This window comes from Hevea brasiliensis, chromosome 1 (assembly GCF_030052815.1).
Source record: "Hevea brasiliensis isolate MT/VB/25A 57/8 chromosome 1, ASM3005281v1, whole genome shotgun sequence".
Lineage (NCBI taxonomy): Eukaryota > Viridiplantae > Streptophyta > Magnoliopsida > Malpighiales > Euphorbiaceae > Hevea > Hevea brasiliensis.
In genome coordinates this window covers 107993733-108021566 of record NC_079493.1, presented here as the reverse complement: position 1 = coordinate 108021566, position 27834 = coordinate 107993733, and the positions used below count along the sequence as shown (strand labels likewise).

The following is a 27834-nucleotide window of genomic DNA, read 5'->3' as shown; positions in this document are numbered from 1 at the left end:
ATTCCTACAAACAGGCAGGGATGGAGTTACAGTTGACTGATAGGAGACTTATAGAGTGTGTGCAGCATGTCGTGGGGCCTATGCCTAGACAATGGATGAATGACTACATATTACCTTGGATGGAAGGTTTGTCATGTACCCAGTTTATGGAACTATTTATCAACAGGTTTGTGCCAGAAAGTTTCAAAGATCAAAAGCAGTGGGCCTTTGAGGCCTTAAGGCAGAATAGCAGGTCTATAGATGAATATGCTACAGAATTTCTAGAACTGAGTAGATATGCCCTTACATCAGTGGCTACAGAAAGTATGAAGGTAAAAAGGTTCCTAAAGGGGCTGGACAGGAGGTATGCAAACCTGGTCATGATGTTTGATCAGTCTTTTGATATGGTAGTTGATCGAGCCTGACAGATTGAGATTAGCTATACAGGAGATGATAGTGGAAAGGCAAAGAAAAATAGAGCAGAGGGTTCTTCAGGTGTTCCCCACATGGGTACTGCGGATAGCGGAGGCCAAAGTCATTACAGAGGAAGAAATAGGAACAAGAATAGTTGTTTTAGACACAAATCTCGAGGATTCGCACTGGTATGGATCCAAAGAAGGGTCAGCGCTTAGTATACTGAGTTCTGGTGCAGTTCAGGATCCTCCTTGGCACCTTGTGCACAGTGTGGAAGAGGACATTCAGGACCTTATATGATGGGTTCAGGAGTATGTTTCAGGTGTGGCCAATAAGGTCACTTTGCTGGGAATGCCCTGTGTTCAGCGAGCCATAGATAGGGTCACAGGGTTCTGTTGTAAATGTTCCTTGTCAGTTTTATCCTGGTGCTTCTAGCATGGCAGGCAGTCAGTTCAGTGGCCAACAGGGCCGAGGACAAGGAAGACGTGTATTTGAAGGCAGATCAAGAGGTAGAAGTCAGTATCAGGGTTCTGCAACACAGGGTAGGGGTCAAGCTCAGGTTTTCACCCTGACCCACCAGGATGCTCAGGCTTCCAATGCAGTTGTGGCTGGTATTCTTCTAGTTTGTTCCTATGAGGCTCGTGTTTTGATAGATCCGGGTGCTATGCACTCATTTGTCTCCCTAGTTTTTGCCATGAGATTGGGTAGGAACCCTACAACTTTAGAATGCCTTTTGTCTGTAGCTACCCCGCTTAGTGACAACATAGATGTAGATATGATTTTTTCGAGTAACCCAGTAGTAGTGGATGGAAGAATCCTCCTAACAGACTTGGTTTCTTTACCAGTAATGGACTTTGATGTAATTTTGGGAATGGATTGGTTAGCAACTCATTATGCCACTTTAGACTGCAGGAACAAAAAGGTGTATTTTCACATACTTGGTATGAAAGAATTTAGCTTTGATGGTGACAGGAGCGTGGCTCCATATAATTTGGTGTCAGCAATTAGTGTTAGAAAAATATTGAGGAGTGGATGTCAAGGTTATTTGGTATTTGTGAGAGATACATCTGTAAAAGGTGTCAACATGGAAAATGTTCCTGTTGTCAGACAATTCATGGATGTCTTCCCTGAGGAGCTTCCAGGGTTACCACCAGGAAGGGAAATAGAGTTCTGCATTGATTTTGTACCAGGTACAAACCCCATATCAATGCCACCTTACAGGATGGCACCAATAGAATTGAAATAGTTAAAGGAGCAACTACAGGAGCTTTTGGATAAGGGTTTCATACGTCCAAGCACTTCACCTTGGGGCGCTCCTGTTCTATTCGTGAGAAAGAAAGATGGGTCCTTGAGGTTGTGTATTGATTATAGACAGCTGAACAAGGTGACTATAAAGAATAAGTATCCACTTCCTCGGATCGATGATCTGTTTGATCAGCTCCAAGGGGCTGGATTCTTTTTCAAAATAGATCTACGATCAGCCTACCATTAGTTGAGAATCAGGAATGAGGATGTGTCCAAGACAGCATTTAGGACAAGATATGGTCATTATGAGTTCTTGGTGATGTTTTTTGGACTCACTAATGCACCTGCAACCTTCATGGACTTGATGAACAGGGTGTTCAGGCCATTCTTGGACCGTTTTGTCATCGTATTCATAGATGACATTTTGGTATACTCTCAGACCGAGGAAGAACACTTGTGGCATTTGAGGATGGTGTTGCAGACTTTAAGGGAGCACCAGGTATATGCCAAATTTTCAAAATGTGAATTTTGGCTAGAAAGCATCTCATTCTTGGGACACGTGATTTCTAGTGAAGGCATTCAAGTGGATCCCAAGAACATTGAGGCTGTAACTGATTGGCTTAAGCCTACAACAGTCACTGAGGTGCGAAGTTTTCTGGGCCTAGCTGGCTACTATAGGCGTTTTGTGCAAGATTTTTCCAGGATATCAGCTCCCCTAACTAAGTTAACTCGGAAGAATGTTCCATTCATTTGGACAGATGTTTGTGAAGAGAGTTTCTAGAAGCTTAAGGAGTGTCTAACCACTGCCCCTGTGTTGATATTACCGATGAGTGGTGAAGGATATACCGTGTACTATGATGCCTCCAGAGTTGGCTTAGGGTGTGTTTTGATGCAGAATGGAAAAATAGTAGCTTATGCTTCAAGGCAGCTAAAGAGGCATGAGCAGAACTATCCCACCCATGATTTGAAAATGGCGGCTGTAGTCTTTGCACTAAAGATTTGGAAACATTACCTATATGGTGAAGTGTGTGATATATACACCGACCACAAGAGTTTGAAGTACATCTTCCAACAGAGGGATTTAAATTTGAGATAGAGAAGATGGATGGAGCTTCTAAAGGACTATGATTGTACCATCCAGTACCACCCTAGGAAGGCCAATGTAGTAACAGATGCTTTAAGCACAAAATCTTCTGGCAGCTTGGCGCACATATCAGCGGAGAAGAGACCGTTGATTCAGGAAATACATGAGTTGATGGATCAAGGTTTGATCTTAGATCTTTCAGATGAGGGGGTATTGTTGGGCTATTTTTCGGTAAGACCAGACCTATGAGATAGAGTCAGAGTTTCCCAGCACAGAGACCAGCAATTGATGAAGATCATAGAAAGAGTACAGCAGGGTGAAGGTGGTGAGTTTGGATTTGCCAATGATGGCACCCTTATGCAAGGTTCCAGGATATGTGTGCCCAACGTGGACAATTTCAGAAATGAAATCATGCGAGAGGCACACTATACACTGTACAATGTCCACCCAGGCTCCACCAAGATATACCATGATGTGAAAGACAGCTACTAGTGGAATGGCATGAAGAGAGACATAGCTAACTTTGTGTCCAAGTGCTTGACTTGCCAGTAGGTGAAGTTTGAACACCAGAGGCCGTGAGGGAAGCTGCAAGAGCTCCCTATCCCAGAATGGAAGTGGGAAATGATTACTATAGATTTTGTGACTGGGTTGGCTAGTACCACGCGGGGATATGATTCGATATGGATAATTGTAGACCGTCAGACTAAATCAGCTCATTTCTCGTCTATGAAGACCACATATTCTGTTGCACAGTACGCCCGGCTCTATATTCGAGAAATAGTCAGATTGCATGGAGTTTCTGCTTCCATAATATCTGACAAAGGGCCCCAGTTCACTTCTCAGTTTTGGAGGAAGTTGCAAGAAGCACTTGGCACATAGTTAAACTTTGGTACCGCTTTCCACCCTCAGACAGACGGGCAATCCGAAATGACAATCCAAACACTGGAAGACATGCTTCGCATGTGTGTTTTGGATTTTAGAGGTCAATGGGATGATCAGCTACCCTTGGTGGAGTTTGCCTACAACAACAGTTATCATTCCAGCATAGGGATGGCACCCTATGAGGCATTATATGGCAGAAAGTGTAGGTCTCCTCTGTGTTGGACAGAAATGGGAGAAGCGAAGGTGCATGATGTAGACCTAGTGCAGTACACTTCAGAGATAGTTTCTTTAATCAGGGAACGATAGAAAACAGCTTTCAGTAGGCAGAAAAGTTATGCAGATCCCAGATGGAGGGATGTGGAGTTTGCAGTAGGCGATTACGTATTTCTAAAGGTTTCTTCGATGAAGGGAGTCATGAGATTTGGAAAGAAGGGCAAGTTGGCACCTCGGTATATTGGACCTTTTGAGGTTACTGATAGAGTTGTAGCGGTTGCCTATTGGTTGGAATTACCACCCAACCTTTCTCATGTTCATCCTGTATTCTATATCTCTATGCTCAGGAAATACATACCTGATCGTTCTCATGTGCTACAGCCGGATGTAGTAGAGCTGAAAGAAAACTTAACGTTTGAGGAGCAACCTGTAGCCATAGTGAACTACCAAGTGAGGCAGCTAAAATCAAAACAGATCCCCATGGTTAAGGTTTTGTGGAGGAGCCAGTTGGTGGAAGAGTGCACCTGGGAGTCAGAGTGGGACATGCGTAGCAAGTACCCTTATCTATTCCATGTGTAATTCTGCACTTTATTCTACCTCGTGTAAAATTTAAGGACGAATTTTCTGTAAGGGGGAAAGAATGTAACACCCCAAATTTTTAAATTTATTATTTTGTGGGTAAATATTAATATTTTATTTTATTTAAATTTTTGGAAAATTATTTGAAATTTTTAAGATTTTAGAAATCGAGTTCGATTTTTCGAAAATATAAAACTTTGATGATTTTTAAAAATTAATTTAAAGACCACATGGCAAAACTAAAAATATATTTGGATTCTACGAATTTTTCTGAGTTTTCTAGAAAATTTTCATAATTTTTAGGCCTCGTTTTCGGTCCCAAGGCAGAGTAAAAATTCAAAATTTCGTACTCTAAATCGGACTGACCGAATCTAACCAGACCGGATCGGACCGGTCGAATCGGACTGGCATTTTCTTTTCTTCTTCCTTCCTTCCCCGCGCGTTCCCATCCCTCTTCCTCTCTCTCCCGTTTTCTCTCTCCTCCCTCCTCCCCGCGTTACGCCACCGCCACTCCAGCCTCCCCACCTCGCCGGCGCGCCACCCCAGCTCTTCCCCACCGCTGGCCGATGCTCTAAGCGGCCAAAAACGACGCACGAAACTCCCCCTGCAAGCACGCCCCGTTTTGGCTTCCCGACCAAAATTCTGTCGATCCAGCCACTGTTTGGGCTGGGTCTTCTGTCTAAACTCATCCACACCTCGAGAGCTTTCCATAGATACCAAGAACACCAAAATTCATTGAGCGGTTTGCCCAATTTTTGTTTTTAGAAGTTTTAACCTATTTCGACTTTTGGGCTAGATTTCTCGCAAACCGTGAATCGCACGAGAAAACCGAGAGTACCGGAGTGCTCCACTTGTCGAGAGTTTTGCAGCAATATAAATTTCAAAATTTTTCGACATCGTTTTTCGGTGGGTCTCATGAAACTTTGTAGTATCTTTCTGAGCACTAAATGAGCTTAGAAAATTCCATAAAAATTTTGTACTAACCCCCGTGTTGTGGGCTTCGTGTAGATACCTTCAATTCGTGAAAATTCGACGATTGTCCGAGTCTGTAAATTTTCGGCCAGACAGACAAGCTACCGAAAAAGTCTTGGACTTGGGTTGAGATTTTGGCTACCTCACCGTTGTCAGACGTCCCGAGCGCATCCCCGGGGTCGGAATCGGCATAAGTAAACCCAAACCTTACTTTTTCTTAATTGTTTAGTGCTTGAATTGGATTAGAAATCTGTAAAATATTCGTGGTAGCTCAGAAAATTATGATTCCTTTTGCATTAGCTTAGTAATATTGCTAAGGACCGTGGGGCAAAGTTTTAGAATTTTTAGAGCTCATTTGGGTAGTTTTTGCAAAAGGGTCAATTATAAGGACTAAACTGTAATTTTACATATTGTAATTGATGATTGTTTGGATGGGCCCAGGAGGGGCTATGTGATGTGATTGAGTTGTGGATATATGGTTTGTGGATATAGAAGTGTGTTTTAAGCCTTTTTGCAGGTTGGGTATGTCTTAGATATAGGGGAGACTCTGCCGAATTTTCGACACGACTTAGGATATCTTTGATCTTTTTCTTAGTTTGTATTGAGTCAAATGTACTAAATAATTGTAATAAAATTGTCAGGTGAGCCGGGACAGCCTTTCTCTTCCGCCCAGCGGCCACAGTGATTGCGGTTAAGTCTGTGAGTAAAATATTAATTTTAATTATAATTTCGATATTATTATATGTTCAAGCATGCCCATGAATCACTTATATGTATATATCTATGTAGTTAAACTCTAGGCACATTTTATGTTGCATTCACAACTGTTAAAGTGCCATGGATGTTGTTTGTGGTAATTTGGAGCAGTGTGCGTGCATTGGTGTGCGTGTAGTGTGGTGTTGGATATGGACAGGACGGGTAGACACGGCTTGAGATCTTTGCTGTGACCCAGTCCTTCGGGGTAGATATGGCTTGAGTTCTTTGCTGGGACCCCGTATTTGGTTTATTAAGCGAAAGTCTGGCTGAGATCTCCGCTGGCAGAGGTTGGATTAAGAGGGCTGTATAGAGGATCAACTCTCATATATGTATTGTTTGACGTTATCAGGTATGTGAGTGCTTCAAATTGCTTTTTTGATGTGATTTGTATAAAAGTTATGACGATGTGGCATTTCACTCCACAGGGTGCATTAGCTTTAGATAGCTATAGAAATTATGGTTAAAATTGATATTTTACTCTCTGAGTCGAACGCTCACTCCTGTTCATTATTTTTCCAAACTATAGGAGGATTATTGTTGTGGTTAACCTGCTTTTCTTCTTCGCAAATCGTCTATTAATGTCTGTAATGTTTGTATAATTCTTTTAACTCCTAGAAATTCTGCATGTGTTAGAAATATTTATTTGATTGGGTCTGTAATATAATTGTCATGTTAGACCTGTAAACTTATTAAATGCATGTATGATGGGATTGGATGAGGGAGATGAGCTCCCATATAAATTATGACCTTTTGATTATGTGGAGGGTGAGCTGAGCTCCCCAGATGATTATATATATTGTGTTTACAGGTCGGGCGAGTCAAAAACTCTCTGTTTGATGGTCCATTTTATGGCCGGATTCTGTCCGGTTGAATTCTTGAAATTGGGCTCAAATGGGCCTTAGAGTTGGGTTGATGAATAGTTAGGCTTACTACGGGCCTCGGGGGCTTTAGACCGGCCCAGGTCCTAGTGCCGGTCCGGCCCATAGGTTAGGTCGTGACATCCAAGTTGAAATTTCAAATTCAATTGTATAAAAAAAATTAATAGAAAAAGTAGCTTACTCAAAATATAAAAATTTCTTATATTTATATTTATTAGGGTATCTCTATACAAGAATAATTAGGTTTATGACTGTACCTCCGAATAATATATTTGTCAATGATCGATTTATCACAAAAAGCCTTTATCATGTCAACCAATTGATAGCGGCACTTTAATATGTTAATTGAATTACTACTTGTATATCAAAACAAAAACTGTTTCATTTTATTTTGTAGTGGACGTGTGCAATGGTCGAGCTAGCTTCCATGCATTCATTCTTTTTTGTTGAGGACGTGTGTGATGGTCGAGCATCCAAGCATTCAACTTTGTGGTAGACGTGTAAATAGATTAAGCACTGTTATGATCTATTTAAAGAGCACACACACATTCTTTTAGCTTTTAATTATTTATAGTAAATCAATTCCATTAATTGAGTCATCTTCTATATTTCATCTCAGCCATGTCTACCAAGTTAATTTCCTTGTTTTTTCTTCTTGTAGCTATATTTCAATCGGTTTATGGGCACCATACCGATAAAAAGCAAGGCATTCTCAATTAGAGAAGCAACTATAGATGATCTTTAGAAAGCTTTTAAGCAAGAACTACTAACCTCAACAGAACTAGTTCATTTCTACCTTCAAGAAATCCACAAACTCATGTAAGATTTTGTCCGGTAATTAATATTATCATATGGGCCAAAATCAATTCCTTTAATGTGGCCCAATATTAATTGATATTTATTTTAATTAATACAAATTTTAATTGTATCAGGATTATTCTAATTAAAGTAAATCCTAATACTAATTGTATAAGGATACTTGATAGACGTACCAAATTAAGTATTGTATATATATAAGCTGGTCCTATCTCTATCCATAAGGTCACACACATTCGCTTTCATATAGTCAGAGATAGTATGGTCATCTCAAGAAAGTTTTCCATCACTAAAGTTTTGTATGTGAATCAAAAAGGGTCAAGAGGGAGAAATCAGTTTATTGAATCAAAGGGTCTCTCTCAATTATTACCATGACTCAATTACAACTCCGTATCAGGTACGCTTTCTAAATCTGTGAGAATTTATTTGTTCAAGATCCATTATCAGAGTGATAGTTGAATCTTATGTTTATGATTCACATTATGTTTATAATTATTATGATTTATTAAGATTTATTTTACATGTGGTATCAGAACCCTAGGTTTAAACAATTAAACTTTTCTATTAAATTTATGATGATGAACATAATATTGAAGTTCTTACTTGTTATTAGACATTAGCAGAACTAAAGTGTAGATCGTGAAAGTTTTATGATTAATGTTAATGATTAAAATAATTATAATAATAATATTATTATTAAAATTTGACCCAATTAAATTTTGGGCATGAGGATTATTAACACTATGAAAAATCATGTTATAAAGATATTTAAGTTTGAGATCATATTTTCTCAAAAGAAATAAATTTAATATATATATATATATATATATATATATATATATATATATATATATATATATCAAACTGGCTTAATTGTTTTGGTCATGAATTTCAAACTATGTGAAAACATGTTTGCGATGGAAGAAGCTTAAAATTAATCAATTAATTAATTACTAAATTAAAGCTTTGGTTCAAATTTAATTAGGCCGTAAAAGTTCAACATGATGAAGAAAACGTGTTGAAAAGAATAATTCTTTTGGAAACATGTTCTCCCAACAGCAAGGAAAGCAAAAAAAAAAAAAATTATGTTTGCTACCAAATCTAATTAGGATTTGTAATTAAACCTAATGAATGAATAAATATTAGGTTTATTAAGATACATAATTTATATGCATGTCTTATGATATTTATTTTAGTTTGTTAGTCATCAAAGTGGCCAAACTAAAATAAAATAAAATTAATAATTTGTTAGTCACTAAAGTGGCTGAACTATGAATGATGTTTATATGCATATAAAAATTATCAATTATCCATACTAATAGATGCCTATAATAAAAAATGGATTAATTGATACCCACTAGTCATTAGAATTTAAGGGTTTTATCCAAAGGTAAATTAATTATTCTATAATAGTGAGAATTATGAGGACAATAATATTTTATCAAATATATATTAGATGTCCAAAAACAATATGTATATTTGATGTAAGTTAATTATTATCCAATCAAGTTTAAAGGCATTTAATTTATGATAGTATATTATAGTATCTACACAAAGGAGAACTATAATATACTCTAATTTTTAAAGTTATTTGAATCTATTTTGAGCATATAAATATAATATTGCGGCTTTTTCTCTTCATCCGCAAGTATAGTCTATTATTGTTTTAATGGGTTGAACTTCTTTAAATGGTGTGAGCAAGTCAAGTTCTATTTAGGTATCTTGGACCTTGACTTCGCATTATTGGAAGGCTAACTCGCTACTATTATGGATACAAGCAGTGAGGAAGAGAAGTTATATCATAAGCAATAGGAATTGGTAAACAAATTAAGCCTTCTATTTTTGAGAATGACTATTGTCAATGACATTAAGACTACAATTGCATGAGTTGAAAATGCAAAAGAATACCTTAAACTTATGAAAGATATGTTCTATTTTGAAGCTAAGTCACTCACTGGTACTCTAATGGCATAACTCATGACCACAAAGTATGATGGATCAAAGAGTATGCAAGAGTACATTATTGAAATGAGTGATATTGCAGTAAAACTAGAAACTTTAAGGATGACTGTTGATGGTTCCTTCTCGGTGTAGTTCATTATGAATTCATTAACTCTTGAATATGGGCCATTTCAAATTAACTATAATACTATTGAGGATAAGTGGAATGGCAATGAATTGGCCAGTAAACTAGTTTAAGAGGAAATAAGACTGAAAAATCAAAGGACTCATTCTGTCAATATTATGGGTCAAGAAGTTAATAAAGTACTTAAAGTTAAAGCCTACAAGTTTAAGAAGAAAAAGAAAGGATCTTCAAATGTTACTCAAGCCGAGTAAAATGAACAAATGGTAGATAAGTGTTGCTTCTGTATGAAAGTAGAATACTATCAGAAAGATTGTTTGAAAAATAAAGCTTAATTTAAAAAGAAAGCTAATATTTATGCTTATGTATGTTTCAAATCAAACTTATTTGAAGTTCCTAATGATACTTGGTGGCTTGATTTTGGTGCTACTATTTATGTCTCTAATGTGATGAAAGGATTCCTTACGGTCCAAATCGAAAACCCAACTAAGACTTCCTATTTATGGGCAACCATATGAAGGCTCCAATTGAAGGCATAGAGACTTACCGTTTGGTCTAAGATAATGGCTATCAACTAGACCTATTAAAAACCTTCTATGTGCTTTCAATTTTTAGGAATGTCATTTTATTTCAAAACTTGATGAATTTGGGTTCAATGTTAAGTTTGAGCATGGATATTTCAGTTTATTTAATAATAATGATAATTTCATTATTGTTTTTGGAATTCTTACTGATGATCTATATATACTAAAATTTGATGATAATTTTATTTAATCCTTGCCTGTCACTTATAGCAATATTAGAATTTAGCATAGTAGACTGAATGAGAATTCTATTTTCTTGTGGCATAAGCATTTGGGTCACATATCCAAAGAAAGATTAGAAAAGTCAATAAAGAATGGGATTATACTGAGTTTAGATATTATTAATCTTAATGTGTCTGGATTGCATTAAGGGAAAGCAAACCAAACACAATAAGAAAGAAACCACAAGAAGCAGTAAGCTTCTTGAAATTATACATACTGATATATGTGGGCCTTTTGATACTCCATCTTTTGGTGGAGAAAAGTATTTTATTACCTTTATTAATGATTTTTCACATTATGAACATATTTATTTGCTTAATGAAAAATCTCAATTAGTAAATGCACTTGAAGTGTACATAAATGAGGTTGAGAGGCAATTAGATAGAAAAGTGAAAATAGTAAGGTCAGATAGAGGTGGTGAATACTATGAGAAACACACTGAAATGGGACAATGTCCTGGTCCATTGTAAAGTTCTTAGAAAGTTATGGCATATGTGCACAATATACTATGCCAAGTACTCCTCAATAAAATGAGGTGGCAGAAAGGTGAAATTAAACTTTAATGGATATGGTTAAGAGTTTAATGAGTAACTTAATTTACCTATATCTTTGTGGATATATGCTCTTAAAATTTTTGTATACTTGTTAAATAGGGTTCCTAGTAAGGCAGTCTCAAAAACACCTATGAATTGTGGACTTGAAAAAAACCTAGTTTAAGGCACCTGCATGTTTGGGGTTACCAAGCGGAAGTAAGAATTTATAATCCACATGAAAAGAAATTAGATTCTCGAACGATAAGTGACTACTTTATTGGTTATCTAGAGAAATCTAAAGGATATAGGCTTTATGTTCCAAACCATAGTCTAAGAATTGCGGAAACTGGTAATGCAAGATTCCTTGAGAATGGTGAAGTTAATGGGAGTGTTGAGAGATAGGATGTGGATATATAAGAAAATAAAGTTGATTTTTATATGTCTATTAAAGTTCCAATATCTACTCCTACTCTACATGTTGTTCCAGCAGTTGTTGAAGGACCTAACAATGCTACACAACATAATGATGAAACACATCCTGAAAAAGCTAACCCACAAAGAGCTAATGAAGGTGAACAACAAGAAATGCCATTAAGAAGATCTCAAAGGGAAAGGAGATCAGCAATTGCTGATGATTTCGTGGTTTACTTGCAAAAGTCAAATTTTGACATAGGAATTAATAAAGATCTAGTTTCCTTTTCACAAGCCATAGAAAGTAATGAGTCTGGTAAGTGGTTAGATGCCATGAAAGATGAGTTAAAATCTATGGAACAAAACAAAGTATGGGATCTAGTTGAATTGCCTAAAAGATCTAAACGAGTTGGGTGTAAATGGGTCTTTAAGACCAAGCGCGACTCGAATGACAAAATCAAATGATATAAAGCAAGACTTATTGCCAAGGGTTATATTCAGAAGAATGGTGTTAACTATAAAGAAACATTTTCACTGGTCTCAAAGAAAGACTCATTAAGAATTATCATGGCATTGGTGGCTTATTATGACTTAGAGTTGCACCAAATGGATGTAAAAACAGCCTTTCTAAATGGAGAACTTGAAGAGAAAGTTTATATGGACCAACCTAAACGTTTTTCAGTCGAAGGAAAAGGTCGTATGGTGTGTAAACTTAATAAATCAATATATATACTTAAGTAAGCTTCCCACCAGTGGTATGTTAAGTTCAATGATATCATAAAGTCTTTTGATTTAAAGAAAAAATCATTAATCGATGTATATATATCTTAAGATTAATGGTGTCGTAAGATATTTTGCGGTCGCCTGAACGAACACTCACCGAAGTAGGAAAGAGTGAGGAGTCACCACTTTAATTTTGAGGGAAATTAAAGAAAACCAGTTGTGAAAATAAATTAAAATAAAACCACTTCGAAAACAGAGATTCTAGGTTCGGGGTCCGTATACGGGCGGGGAAGGTGTTAGGCACCCCGCCTCGTCCCTCTATGAGGGCAAGCAGATTTAACATTATGCTCTTTATAAATTAAAATCGATAGCTAGGGGGGTTAGAATGAAGATGTCAATCCCTTTGATAAGAGGGAATATTTAATTTTTCACTGTTTCGGGTTACCCAAATACATAAGTACATGAGACAACCCTTAGTGAGTTGGTGTCGCGTAACGGTTTTGTTTAGAGGGTTACTTTGCGTATTGTGCCATTTTAGTTTGGATCTGAGAGAATCTGGGTAAAAGCTTCTCCCGATCTCTAGGGATAATCTGTTTAAAATTTGGATGGGGAATCTCGGATAAGAACTCTCCTCCGGTCTCCCCATATTTATTAAAATTTGGATGAGAATCGGATAAGAACTCTCCTTCAATCTCTTTGAGTATTTATTTTTTCATTAAGAATCGGATAAGAACTCTCCTCCGATCTCTTTAATATTTATTGAAATTTTGATTGAAAATCGGATAAGAACTCTCCTCCGATCTCTTTGAGTATTTAAAATTTGATTGAAAATCGGATAAGAACTCTCCTCCGATCTCTTTAAATATTTATAATTTGATTAAGAATCGGATTAGAACTCTCCTTCGATCTCCCATTTTTGTTTAAATGAGGATCGGGTAAGAACTCTCCCCCGACCTCTTGAAATTTAGTTATGATCGTGTAGCACAAGGACCTTAGACTAAGAGTTCTGGCATCCGAAGACACTGGAAACCCGAATCAGGCTTCTCTTAACCCATTGGTACCTTATAACTAGGTAGGGGATACTAGACTGAATTTTTACTTATCTCCTATGTGATCGCCTTACCAGTACCTTTCGACAGGCAATATTCGATCTCTTTCGTTTGCTAGTCTAGGATCCGACCTTACTTTGATCCCCCCACTATACCCAGTTATCTTCTGAGCTAGTCTAGTGGTTCGACTTCATAATTTTCCTCTGATTTATTATCCAAACTTTTATTATTTTAAAGAAACTCTCGTGTCGAGATACAGCTACCAACATTTTATCAAACTACTTATACGTTACTCGTGACCAAAACACCTACATTTGAAGTTAATAAAGGCTAAAAATAAATAACATGAACTGATGAACGAAAAGGTAAACTCAAGAGAATAACTACCCTCGTGGAACTCTTTAACATGACATAAACTTAATGAAAATTATGAGCATGAAAACAAAGGAAAATAAAAAAAAAAAACTAGATAAAACGACGGTTCAGACGCTCACCTGTGGGGAGTTGAATCTATTGAGCTAACTATGGAGTCACAAATATAGTAGAGTTGTGTGCCAATAGTTTGGGGACTAATGCTTGCCTTGAAATAAAGAATACCAAGTTAAAATGCAGTCGAACCGAAGTAACAGTAACCGGGTTGGAATGAGATGGAGCTTAAAAAAAGCTAATATAAAGATGATGAAGACAAAACTGAAACTGAGGGATGGTATCACAGAGTAATGAACAAACTGAAAATGAAGAGTTTCAGTATTCAATCCTCTTTCAATGGAAATACTTCAGAAAACTAGTTTCTGAAGTTTTCTATTTTGAAAGCTTAAAAATAGCAGAGTAGCAAGACTGAATCAAGTTTCAGAGCCTTTCTACTATAATCACCACTCTTTTTGTTCGTCCCCCTCTTTCTACAGTTTTCATGCAGGTATTTATAGGGAACGGGTGCTCCCAATGAAGGGTCAGGATTTTTTTTTAGGGAGATGGAAGGTTTGAATTTTAAAGGATATGATCTGATGCTTAAGAATTGAAGAGAATCAAAATGAATGGCTGAGATCCTATTCAGAATATTTGTCCTTTCTCTTTTCTAATCCAACGGTTCAAAATCCTCTTATCAAGGGAGATCTAAGGGCCGGGAATAAAAGGCGTCGGTCTTGTCATCTTCTTTTTGATCCAAGGGCTCTGGGCTTGTCCTTACAAGTAAGATCAACAGTGGAGATCGAGATGTACAGGACTGTCATGACATATCCTGGCACCTATCAGCAATGTGGGCAGTTCTGCAAATGAATTGTGTAGTGGAGATTTGATCTCGTCTGCAACGCTTTAACTACCTCGGCTCTGATTATGACGACAGCTATTGGAAGTTGTCTTATTCTCTCTTTGCTTTCCGATCTCCCATCCCTTTCGATCTTTCTAATACGATCCTTTTCTGATCTCTCATGCCGGGCCCCTCTCCCGATCTCTCCCATTCCAGAATCTTCTCCTCTATCCAAGCTGGTTCAGTCAAAGCATTTATTCCTTCGGTTACCGAGGCGTCCGCTTCGTTTTCTGCTAGCAATAAATGCTCAGACCTTCTCTATATATATTCCTTCAACGGGACATCCTTCTGCATTTCATTTTCTCCTCTTTCCGCTTTCTCACTTTTCCTGTTTTAGCCACTCCGGCAACAATCCCGGCCATGGCAGCTGCTTTTGATCTTTTTTTGTCTGTTCACTTTGTTTATCGACTGAAAATTTACGACCCCGGTGATCAGAAAATCACGATGGCCACCTCTGATGACAGTGAGAGAACCGGACTAACTTACCGATCCAGATCGAGAAAATCGATCATGTCGATCTCGAGTTGGTCGATCGATATAACCAGCGAACCGATTTCGGGCGAGAAGACTGCTAATTTCCCTTTTATCATTGGTGACTACCCTTCGAAGTTCACTTGGCTCCTCACCAAATCGGGTGTCCCGACAGCGGCTCGGTTCCGAGCGATAACGTTGACGATGACCTCTCCTATCCTCATGAGAGTCATAGTCACCCCATCTGAGCTGTACATCTATCCGATGTCGATGGCTGATTTCCTGATCAAACACATCTTTTGATTCAGCCATGAGACTAGGCTTTGACCTTTACTAGGTAGGATGTACCGCCGATCTCTAGAGATCGCCCATATGATGTAATCTGACCTTTAATGTAATCCGATCTTTAACCATAGCCCTTAGCCGATCTGTAATTCTAAACATCTACCTTAATCTGCCGATCTTCCCTTATTTAATTATGGAGTTTCTGGAATATTCGTGTGACGTGTCAGAAAAGCTGACGAATCCCGCTAACCGATGCGCCGCTTGGGACACTGTGAGCATTAAATGCTCAGACGGGTATAAATAGAGGATGGGTCAGCCAGTTGCTCCCTTATGTCATTTTCAGCATCACGCGGGCGATTTCAAAATTCTCTCGTTTTTCAAGTTCTTCCGACACCGATCACACTCCGGTAAGGGTTTTGATCTTTCTTTTAGTTAAATTTTCTCTTTTCTTTGAAAATGAGCGGCGACGAGGGTTAGAGAGCGGCGAGCCCCCCTTCCGTTCATGTCTCATGGTCATCAGATGAAGTTGAAGTGGTCGGACCAAGTGGGCGATCTGAACCTCCTACAACCTCCATTTCAGCCCGTGGTCAAGCGGCACCCTCAAGACGAACGCATACCTCAGGGAGAGAAAGCCTTCCCGTAGATGAGCTGCCGTCAATCCTTCAAGAAACCGATCTATAGACGATTAGCCAAGAATACAACCTTCGGACCGACTCATACGAGCTTATCAGATGCCATGGCGACCTCTGAGCCGATCATTTCTTCAAAGAAAATGATATGATCATGATATACGAGGAGCAATTAAAAGCCGGGCTACAGTTTCCTCTTGACGACTTCTTCAAGAAAGTTCTAAAATTCTATCAAGTATGTATAGCCCAAGTACATCCGAACTCATGGCGGATCCTGGTAGCCTTCAGAGGCCTCTGCCGAGCTAAGGGACTCAGTCCTACAGCGAAGGTATTCACCGAGCTATATAGGCTAACTCGTCGAAATGACGATGAGTATTGGTTCTTTTAGGCGAAGCCGCATTGCGGGCTCTTTACCGATCTACCCTCCTCACTGAAAAATTGGAAGAATCACTTCTTTATTCTGAGGAGCAAGATTCCGAACGGTTTTGAGGGTTTCCCACGTAGCTGGCTGCATCTGGGCCCATCACTTCCGAAGCACATCACCCAGAGTAGGGAAGAGGGCGCAATGGTAATGGAGCTAAAGGATCAGGCGGCCAATCAGAAGTTCTCCTGTTTAGATGCGGTGATGGCCGAACTGCATCATTGGATGATGCAGCTGGTTACCAGTGAAGAACGCGGGCTTTAGCTCTCTAACCTCAGCCTCGGTACTTTCTATATCTCTGATCTCTGGGCCTTAGCGAACTCACTGACTTTTTCTTTGTGCAGGTATGGCGAGCGGCGAGGCTTCCAAAGAGAGCTAAAAGCGGAAAAGAGAGGTCTCTAGGAAAGTGCGAGAAATGAAGTGCGCCGAGGCCTCACAGACGCCAAGGCATGATCCAGGAGAAGCGCCGGGAGGCTCGTCCCGACCCTCGAGATAGCCGGTCCCTGAGATAGAGGTAGTCTGATCTCCTCCTCGACAAGAAGAACCGCCACCTCCACCAGTTGCTTCGAGTGCAGAAGGGGGTCCTTCCCAACCTACCTCGAGGACCCTTTCCCGTGGCGGTCAAGTCCTGATTCACTCCCTGAAGAAGAACTAATCGGTACGGAAGAACCCGAGCTTAGCAAAGGTTCTGGGAGCTTCTATATGCCTCCAGGAGAATCGGAACAGGCTGACCCAAGGCAGCATCGATGATATCCTGACCCAGACTATGAGCCTGAGTGTGGAGAGTTTGGTGAACCAACATATCGTTCAGGAAAAGGCTCATCATTTAAGGCAGGAGATCCAGAAGGCAGGCCAGGAGGCAGCTTCCACCCGAGCCCAACTCTCATCCGCCCGGGAATATATAGCTGAAATTGAAGGGCAGATGAAATTCTATGATGATAAATTGGCTGAGCAAGCTCATGTTCTTGAAGAAGCTCGGGCTCTCCGAGCTGCTGATGTCGCTAGTCTCACCGAAGAATTTAGAGCAAAATAAGAAGAGGCAGTGACGAGGGAGGCCGGTGTTTATGTAAACGCCCATGGGGATCTTTTGGCCAAGCTCAAGAAGCGTTATCCTGAAGAGGATTTTTCCCGGATGGTGGACTTGGCTCCCCAAGACGAAGAGGAGAGTAAAGAGGAGACCGAGGGAGATAGAGAGGGTGAGCGAAATGTAGAACAGGCTGGGGGTGATCCTCCAGCCGAATGACTTGTATTTTATTTTGAAATGAAATGAAATTCTCTCTTTTGTTCAATGACTGGATGAGATCGGAAAGTATCTAAATTGTACAAGCGCCTGACTGTCTGAACCAATTAGAACATCAAACTTAAAAGTGATTATTAATCTAAGTATAAGAGGTCGGAAAAACATTGTAAGCATGAGATCGGCTGAGAACAAACACCGAACGGGACTTAAGATGATTAAAATTGAAAACCTGATTTGAACACTTAAGATCGGAAGCAACATTAAGCCGGATTAAAACCTTAACTTTATTAAACAATTATTCACAATATTTATAAAAGGGAGATCGAAAATAAGACTAGATGGCACGAAGACCTAATATTGGTTTGATTTCGTTTGACGAGAGATCGGAAATGTGATTGACTGGCCAGGAGACTTAATAATTGGTTTAAGAGATCGGTAAGGATTTGAACGATATGGAGACTTGGTGTCGGTTTGATCCCTATGAAGAGAGATCGGAAATGAATTGAATGACATGGAGACTTGGCGCTGGGGATCGATTTCAAAGTCTATTGATTTCAGAGATCGGCCAAAATATGGTGTCGACAGCTGCCCCTTTTTACATAATTTCTATTGAAGGGAAAAATTTTCCCGTGTAGGAACTATGTAAAGATTCAGACCCATATTTTGGACGATTAAAACTTTGAAACTCAAAATTAAAGTTAGGAAACTAAAACCCACTTAGGTTAGCGACCCAGAGGTTGGTAACAGGAATTTAAAGGCTGAAAAATTAAAATAAACTTAAATCAAGGAACTAGAGGTTGATAACAGAAATTTAAATGCGAGAAATTAAAAATCAACTTAGATCAAGGAACCAGAGGTTGATAACAGAAATTTAAATGCGAGAAATTAAAAATCAACTTAGATCAAGGAACCAAAGGTTGATAATAGGAATTTAAAGACTGGAAAATTAAAAATCAACTTAGATCAAGGAACCAAAGGTTGATAACAGAAATTTAAAGACTGGAAAATTAAAAATCAACTTAGATCAAGAAACCGGAGGTTGATAATAGGAATTTAAAGACTGGAAAATTAAAAATCAACTTAGATCAAAGAACCAGAGATTGATAACAGAAATTTAAATGCGAGAAATTAAAAATCAACTTAAATCAAGGAACCAGAGGTTGATATCAGAAATTTAAATGTGAGAAATTAAAAATCAACTTAGATCAAGGAACCAGAGGTTGATAACAGAAATTTAAATGCTGAAAAATTAAAAATCAACTTAGATTAAGGAACCAGAGGTTGATAACAGAAATTTAAATGCGGGAAAAATTTAAAAATCAACTTAGATCAAGGAACCAGAGGTTGATAACAGAAATTTAAATGCTGAAAAATTAAAAATCAACTTAGATCAAGGAACTAGAGGTTGATAACAGAAATTTAAATGCGGGAAAAATTTAAAAATCAACTTAGATCAAGGAACCAGAGGTTGATAACAGAATTTTAAATGCTGAAAAATTAAAAATCAACTTAGATCAAGGAACCAGAGGTTGATAACAGGAATTTAAAGACTGGAAAATTAAAAATCAACTTAGATCAAGGAACCAGAGGTTGATAACAGGAATTTAAAGACTGGAAAATTAAAAATCAACTTAGATCAAGGAACCAGAGGTTGATAACAGGAATTTAAACTGGAAAATTAAAAATCAACTTAGATCAAGGAACCAGAGGTTGATAACAGAAATTTAAATGCGGGAAAAATTTAAAAATCAACTTAGATCAAGGAACCAGAGGTTGATAACAGAAATTTAAATGCTGAAAAATTAAAAATCAACTTAGATCAAGGAACCAGAGGTTGATAACAGAAATTTAAATGCGGGATCTCCCTGAGGTATGCGTTTGTCTTGAGGGTGCCGCTTGACCACGGGCTGAAACGGAGGTTGTAGGAGGTTCAGATTGCCCGCTTGGTCCGATCACTTCAACTTCATCTGACGACCACGAGACATGAACGGAAGGGGGGCTTGCCACTCTCTGACCCTCGGCGCCGCTCATTTTCAAAAAAAAGAGAAAATTTAACTAAAAGAAAGATCAAAACCCTTACCGGAGTGTGATCGGTGTGGGAAGAACTTGAAAAACGAGAGAATTTTGGAATCGCTCGCGTGATGCTGAAAATGACATAAGGGAGCAACTGGTTGACCCATCCCCTATTTATACCCGTCTGAGCTTTTAATGCTCACAGTGTCCCAAACGGCGCATCGGTTAGCGGGATTCACCAGCTTTTCTGACACGTCGCACGAATATTCCAGAAACTCCATAATTAAATAAGGGAAGATCGGCTGGTTAAAGATCGGCAGATTAAGGTAGATATTTAGAATTACAGATCAGCTAAGGGCTATTCAGTTAGGAATCGGATCGGATAAACACATTAGAGATCGAAAAATAACCAATGCAATAATAATAATATGATAATTGTCAAAATAAAATTTCATTTCCAAAAGGTCAGATTACATCATTTAGGCGATCTCAAGAGATCGGATTATATTAAAGGTCAGATTACATCATTTGGGCGATCTCAAGAGATCGGATTACATTAAAGGTTAGATTACATCATATGGGCGATCTCTAGAGATCGGCGGTACATCCTACCTAGTAAAGACCTATGTCAAAGCCTAGTCTCGTGGCTGAATCAAAAGATATGTTTGATCAGGAAACCAGCCATCGACATCGGATAGATGTACAGCTCAGATGGGGTGACTATGACTCTCATGAGGATAGGAGAGGTCATCGTCAATGTTATCGTTCGGAACCGAGCCGCTGTCGGGACACTCGATTTGGTGAAGAGCCAAGTGAACTTCGAAGGGCAGTCACCAATGACAAGAGGGAAATTAGCAGTCTTCTCGCCCGAAATCGGTTCGCCGGTTATATCGGTCGACCGACTCGAGATCGACACGATCGATATTCTCAATCTGGATCGGTAAGTTAGTCCAGTTCTCTCACTGTCATCAGAGGTGGCCATCGTGATTTTCTAATCACCGGGGTCGTAAATTTTTAGTCGATAAACAAAGTGAACAGACAGAAAAAGATCAAAAGCAGCTGCCATGGCTGGGATTGTTACCGGAGCGGCTAGAACAGGAAAAGTGAGAAAGCAGAAAGAGGAGAAAATGAAATGCGGAAGGATGTCTCATTGAAGGAATATATATAGAGAAGGTCTGAGCATTTATTGCTAGCAGAAAACGAAGCAGACGCCTCAGTAACCGAAGGAATAAATGCTTTGACTGAACCAGCTTGGATAGAGAAGAAGATTCTGGAATGGGAGAGATCGGGAGAGGGGCTCGGCATGAGAGATTGGAAAAGGATCGTATTAGAAAGATCGAAAGGGATGGGAGATCGGAAAGCAAAGAGAGAATAAGACAACTTCCAATAACTGTCATCATAATCAGAGTCGAGGTAGTTAAAGCGTTGCAGACGAGATCAAATCTCCACTGCACGCCTCATTTGCAGAACTGCCCACATTGCTGACAGGTGCCAGAATATGTCATGACAGTCCTGTACATCTCGATCTCTACCGTTGATCTTACTTGTAAGGACAAGCCCAAAGCCCTTGGATCAAAGAGAAGACGACAAGACCAGCGCCTTTTATTCCCGGCCCTTAGATCTCCCTTGATAAGAGGATTTTGAACCGTTGGATTAGAAAAGAGAAAGGACAAATATTCTGAATAGGATGTCAGCCATTCATTTTGATTCTCTTCAATTCTCAAGCATCAGATCATGTCCTTTAAAATCCAAACCTTCCATCTCCCTCAAAGAAAATCCTGACCCTTCATTGGGAGCATCCGTTCCCTATAAATACCTGCATGAAAACTGTAGAAGGGGGGACGAACAAAAAGGGTGGTGATTATAGTAGAAAGGCTCTGAAACTAAATTCAGTCTTACTACTCTGCTATTTTTAAGCTTTCAAAATAGAAAAACTTCAGAAACTAGTTTTCTAAAGTATTTCCATTGAAAGAGGATTGAATACTGAAACTCTTCATTTTCAGTTTGTTCATTACTCTGTGATACCATCCCTCAGTTTCAGTTTTGTCTTCATCATCTTTATATCAACTTTTTTTAAGCTCCATCTCATTCCAACCCGGTTACTGTTACTTTGGTTCAACTGCATTTTAACTTGGTATTCTTTATTTCAAGGCAAGCATTAGTCCCCAGACTATTGGCGCACAGCTCTACTATATTTGTGACTCCATAGTTAGCTCAATAGATTCAACTCCCCACAGGTGAGCGTCTGAACCGTCGTTTTATCAAGTTTTTTTATTTTCCTTTGTTTTCATGCTCGTAATTTTCATTAAGTGTATGTCACGTTAAAGAGTTCCACGAGGGTGGTTATTCTCTTGAGTTTGCATTTTCGTTCATTAGTTCATGTTATTTATTTTTAGCCTTTATTAACTTCAAATGTAGGTGTTTTGGTCACGAGTAACGTATAAGTAGTTTGATAAAATGTTGCTAGCTGTATCTCGAAACGAGAGTTTCTTTAAAATAATAAAAGTTTGGATAATAAATCAGAGGAAAATTATGGAGTCGAACCACTAGACTAGCTTAGAAGATAACTGGGTATAGTGGGGGGATCGAAGTAAGGTCGGATCCCAGACTAGCAAACGAAAGAGATCGAATATTGCCTGTCGAAAGGTACTGGTAAGGCGATCACATAGGAGATAGGTAAAAATTCAGTCTGGTATCCCCTACCTAGTTATAAGGTACCAATGGGTTAAGAGAAGCCTGATTCGGGTTCCCAGTGTCTTCGGATGCCAGAACTCTTAGTCCAAGGTCCTTGTGCTATACGATCGTAACTAAATTTCAAGAGATCGAAGGAGAGTTCTTACCCGATCCTCATTCAAACAAAAATGGGAGATCGGAGGAGAGTTCTAATCCGATTCTTAATCAAATTATAAATATTTAAAGAGATCAGAGGAGAGTTCTTATCCAATTTTCAATCAAATTTTAAATACTCAAAGAGATCGGAGGAGAGTTCTTATCCGATTTTCAATTAAAATTTCAATAAATATTAAAGAGATCGGAGGAGAGTTCTTATCTGATTCTTAATCAAATTATAAATACTCAAAGAGATCGGAGGAGAGTTCTTATCCGATTCTCATCCAAATTTTAATAAATATGGGGAGACCGGAGGAGAGTTCTTAATCGAGATTCCCCATCCAAATTTTAAACAGATTATCCCTAGAGATCGGGAGAAGCTTTTACCCGGATTCTCTCAGATCCAAACTAAAATGGCACAATACGCAAAGTAACCCTCTAAACAAAACCGTTACGTGACACCAACTCACTAAGGGTCATCTCTTGTACTTATGTATTTGGGTAACCCGAAATAGTGAAAAATTAAATATTCCCTCTTATCAAAAGGATTAACATCTTCATTCTAACCCCCCTAGCTATCGATTTTAATCTATAAAGAGCATAATGTTAAATCTGCTTGCCCTCATAGAGGGACGAGGCGGGGTGCCTAACACCTTTCCCGCCCGTATACGGACCCCGAACCTAGAATCTCTGTTTTCTAAGTAGTTTCATTTTAATTTATTTTCACAACTGGTTTTCTTTAATTTCCCTCAAAATTAAAGTGGCGACTCGTCACTCTTTCCCACTTCGGTGAGTGTTCGTTTAGGCGACCGCAAAATATCTTGTGACAAATGGGAGTATGTTTACTTTCTTAATTATTTATGTTGATGATATTTTACTTACTGCAAATGATTTGGGCATATTACGTGAGACTAAAGATTTTCTCTCTATGAATTTTGAAATGAAAGATATGGGAGAGGCATCCTTTGTGATTGGAATAGAAATATTCCATAATAGATCGCAAGAACTGTTAGGATTGTCTTAGAAAGCCTATTTTGATAGAATTCTAGAGAGATTTAATATGCATAAATATTTAGCAGGAATTGTTCCCATACAGAAAGGGAACAAATTTAGTCTCAATCAAAGTCTAAAGAATCATATGGAATGTAAAGAAATGGAATCAATTCCTTATGCTTCAGTTGTGGGCAATTTGATGTATGCTTAAACCTGTACAATTTTTTATCATGGAACTGATCACTAGAAAGGTGCAAAGAAAGTTTTATGGTACCTGCAATAAACTAAAGATTTCATGCTCACTTATAGGATATCTAATCATTTAGAAGTAATTGGATATTCAGATTCAGATTTAACTGGATGTGTTGACAATAAAAGTTTATTTTGGCTACTTGTTCCTATTAGCTGAAGGAATAATATTATGGAAAAATGCCAAAAAATAGTTTGTTATTATTTCATTAATTATGAAAGCAAAATTTATGACATGGTTTTAAGTTATAATTCATGCATTATGGATGCAGAATTTTATCTTAGGACTTGAGGTAGTCGACATCATTAATAAGCCGCTGAGAATTTATTATGATAATTTCATAATAGTATTTTCTCCATAAATGAAAAAAATGCCAAGGGTGCCAAGCATATGGAATTAAAGTATTTTTGTCGTTAAGGAGAAAGTTCAGAAATAAAGAGTGTCTATTGAGTATAATAGTATTTATCTCATGATAGCAGATTCGTTAATTAAGAGTTAACAACCTAAGACATTTAAAGAATATTTTCTTATAATGAGTCTTGGTTGTATAAATGTATAATGTATTGGCTTTGACCCTCTGAGATCATTAATGTGTTTCTGATGTACACTAAAGAATTTCCCATTTCTCATGATTGTATACACATAATATTTTGAGTGAATGATAACAGGAAAAGTCTTTTGAGACATTATTGTGGATCATGATGTAATAAATATATATCCATTATGTACCTACTATGGTAAGTTGCTAGTGTTGTGGTATATTGAAGGAAGTATATGATTAAACAATATACAACTACTATAACCCACACTTAGTAATTTATTATAGAAAGGTAATTATGAAGTACATTATGGAAATAATTTGTTTATTCTATGCGCGCTTAATGTTTATGTTGTTAAAGTTTATCTTATTTAATTATTGTGCCAAGTGGGAGAATATAAGATTTTGTCTGGTAATTAATATTACCATATGGGCCAAAATCAATTCTTTTAATATGGCCTAATATTAATTGATATTTATTTTAATTAATAAAAATCCTAATTGTACAAGGATTACTTTAATTAAAGTAAATTTTAATTCTAATTGTATAAGGATACTTGATGGATGTACCAGATTAGGATAAATTTTGACAATCATCCCTGAACTTATCTAGTATAACATTATAGTCCCTCAACTTAAAAATGTAATATAAAACTCCTTCAACTTTCAAATTTTGCACAGTAAAATCCCTCTAACCTCTAATTGTTAGTTTTTCGGTTAGACACTAACCTGAACAGTTCTAGCGCGGAGCTTAATCAATATTTCTCTTTTCTCTCTCAAATTATGTGTAAATTGAATCATTTTTCTCACTGTAAACAGAATGATTTTTCAGGTGCAGAGAGAATAATTTTACAATTTAAATAAGAGATGAGAGAAAAATGTTGACTAAGAGCCATGCGGGAGCTGTTTACATCAGTTTTCAACTGAAAAATTAGTAATTGAAAGTTAGAGGGATTTTACTGTGCAAAATTTGAAAGTTTAAGGGGTTTTATGTTACGTTTTAAAGTTTAAGGACTGTAGTGTTACAACCATATAAGTTCAGGGATAGTTATTGAAATTTATCCAACCAGATTAAGTATTTGATATATATATATAAGGTCACATACATTCTCTTTTATAAAGTCAGACATATTATGGTAATCTCAAGAAAGTCTTCCATCACTAAAGTTCTGTGTGTAAATCAAGAAGGGTCAAGAGGGAGAAATCAGTTTATTGAATCAAAAGGTCTCTCTCAATTATTACCAGGGCTCAATTAAAACTCCGCATCAGGTAAGCTTTCTAGATCTATGAGAATTTATTTATTCAATACCCATTATTGGGGTGATAGTTGAATCTTATATTTATAATTTATATTATGTTTATAATTATTATGATCTATTAAGATTTATTTTACAACTCAATCCCGTCCTTAGAGCGTTCTTAGAAGTGAACCCTGATGTAGTCTATCTAGCTAATGTGGCTAACTATGAGCAGAGGACTAAGTATCCAAATTCATTGCCACCATTACATGGCATCCCTACCCTGCTCAAGGATAATATTGCCACCAAACAAGATAAGGTCAGCACCACTGCTGGCTTCTATGCTCTTATTCGGTCTGTTGCACCTAGGGATACTGGGGCGGTTGAAAAATTAAAGAAAGCTGGAGCTATCATATTTAGAAAGGCCAGTTTGAGTGAGTGGGCTGGAATTAGGTCTAGTAGGACTCCCAATGGATTTTGTGGGCGAGGCGGTCATGGCAGGGTAAGTTAAGAGATGCATTTTGATTTTTATGGGTTTTAGGTTGTGAAGTTGATCTAGTAAGAATTACATTCTGATATTTTTCTTCTTATGTAGAATCCTTATGTTCTATCAGCTAATCCTTGTGGGTCAAGTAGCAGTTCTGCCATATCAGTGGCAGCAAATCTAATGGCAGTTTCACTTGGGACTGAGACTGATGACCTATATTATGTCCATCCGGTGTTAACTCAGCAGTGGAAATCAAACCAACCGTTGGTCTCTCCAGTAGAGCTAGGGTTATCCCTGTCTCCCCCAGACAAGATACTGTTGGGCAGGCGAACTTTAATTTTCTTTTTGTATACTGAAGATTGTTAGGTTTTTAGAGCACTAATTATTACAACAGCCAGAATTTTACAAACTTTAACAATATATTATAACGTCAATATCAGGAAAGTGATCCTGTTTTAACTTCTGAATTCAAAAAGTTCACTTTTTTTTTTTAAGTGGAACAGGCCTATAACCAGGACAGTATCAGATGCTGTATACATCCTTGATGCCATTGCAGGCTTCGATCCTAATGATGCAGCTACCAAACCTGCATCAAAATATATTCCATGGGGTGGCTACAAATAATTCCTTAATGTCAATGGCCTTAAAGGGAAGCGATTGGGAATAGTGTCTTCAATTTTTACAAAGACAATCGATCTGTCATAACTCAAGCATTTGAGCACCAACTTCAGACGCTAGGGTAAGAAAAGCCTTTCCAAAGCTAATGGAATAGATGGAAAATGCTACAATATAACATGATCAATATATTTTGGATGCAAATTAAGAAGACATGGCGCAGTTCTCCTGGACCATTTCGAAATAAACAACATTGGAGAAATAGTTAATATGTACGAGAGTGGTGAACTGCATGCAATGTTAACTGAATTCAAGGTGTCATTGAACGCATACCTCAAACAGTTGGTATCTTCCCCATTACGATCTCTAGTGGATGTCATTGCCTTCGGCAAAAAATTCTCCAAATTGGTGATTACATACGCCTGATATCCATCTATATATATAGATGTTGAACTAACCACTTGGGCATGCAAGTTTCATATCTTGAATGGCTTTGCAGGAAAAGACTAATGAATATGGCCAGGAAGACTTAGAGGCAGCTCAATCATTAAAAGGATTTGAAGGTGCATTGAAGCTAATAGTTTCTAATTTACACAACCTTTCTAAAAATGGAATAGAGAAGTTAATGAGAAAAATAAACTCGACGCATTGGTGGCTCCTTTGAATGGACCTGCAGATTCAGAAATCAGACATGTTCTTGCAATTGGAGGATATCCAGGAATTGTTGTCCCTGCAGCCTATGATATTAAGGGGGTGCCTTTTGGGATTTGCTTTGGGGAACTGAAGGGCATAGAGCCAAAACTAATTGAGATTGCATATGACTTTGAGGCAGCTGCCAAAATTAGGAAGCCCCCTTCTTTTAAGCCTTGAAGCTTTAGAGTAAAATCCTAGCCTTAGTGCTCCACATCCTGAACAGTAATAAATAATATGCTAAAAGCTTACTTTGAGGTTATCGTGGGCCTTTTTGGTTCAACTGTTGGATATAACTGATAGCTGTTACTATTAACTGATAACACTATAAAAAATAATCAGTTTTGCAACTGATTATTGCAATTAACTGGAATTACTTATTATTAGCAACTGATTTGTGATTTGT

General features: G+C 37.9%; 1 pseudogene; it reads left to right on the top strand.

Annotated features, from left to right (window-relative positions):
• The first annotated feature begins 7681 nt into the window (after window positions 1-7681).
• Window positions 7682-27608, top strand: LOC110664036 (probable amidase At4g34880; annotated as a pseudogene).
• Window positions 27609-27834: the final 226 nt, after the last annotated feature.